At 39.5% G+C, this 527-nt stretch overlaps 1 long non-coding RNA gene across 1 annotated transcript; it reads right to left on the bottom strand.

The window, feature by feature from the left end:
- Nucleotides 1-5: 5 nt before the first annotated feature.
- Nucleotides 6-527, bottom strand: LOC107682192 (uncharacterized). Its single transcript, XR_001633404.1, has 3 exons — nt 466-527; nt 193-271; nt 6-29 (listed from the first exon to the last, which is right to left on the bottom strand). It is a non-coding gene; the product is annotated as an uncharacterized LOC107682192 (long non-coding RNA).

Genomic DNA, 527 nt, shown 5'->3' with positions numbered 1-527 from the left:
CTCACCTTGTCAAGTTCATACAAAAAACCCTACAAAAGAGCAACAGAGATATTACAAATCAAACATTAACATAAAAAAAGACAGGAAAGTGCTCAGATTTGAATAGCTTAGTACCATGAAACAGTCCTTCCCGAAACATCTTCACGGTTGAATATATATATTTTTGTTGTTGTTGTTGTTGTTTAGACTTACCAAGCGAGAGTTTCTCTTAGACTCCTTCATTTGTCTGTTCAGACTGTCCAGCTCCATCTGATGGACCTGCAGGTAGGATCTGTAAAAGTATGTACATCAGCTGACAGTATCTGTGCCACTGTCAGTGACTAATAATGTATTGTGCGAGCATAATCGTGTTTTATAATAGCTCTCTGTGAGTGTGAGCAACTGATAACACATACTGTATTACTTGTCTAAATTAACTGTAATGACAAATCCACAAATTTACAATGCACGTATTTGTGTACATACTGCAGTCCTCTCTTCAGGGCCTCGTACACCTCGTCCAGCCTCTCAGGCTGGGGCACCTTTGG

This window comes from Sinocyclocheilus anshuiensis, unplaced genomic scaffold (assembly GCF_001515605.1).
Source record: "Sinocyclocheilus anshuiensis isolate Anshui unplaced genomic scaffold, SAMN03320099.WGS_v1.1 C31826323, whole genome shotgun sequence".
NCBI lineage: Eukaryota > Metazoa > Chordata > Actinopteri > Cypriniformes > Cyprinidae > Sinocyclocheilus > Sinocyclocheilus anshuiensis.
The sequence above is the reverse complement of the archived record's forward strand: the minus strand, read 5'-3'. Positions and strand labels throughout refer to the sequence as shown.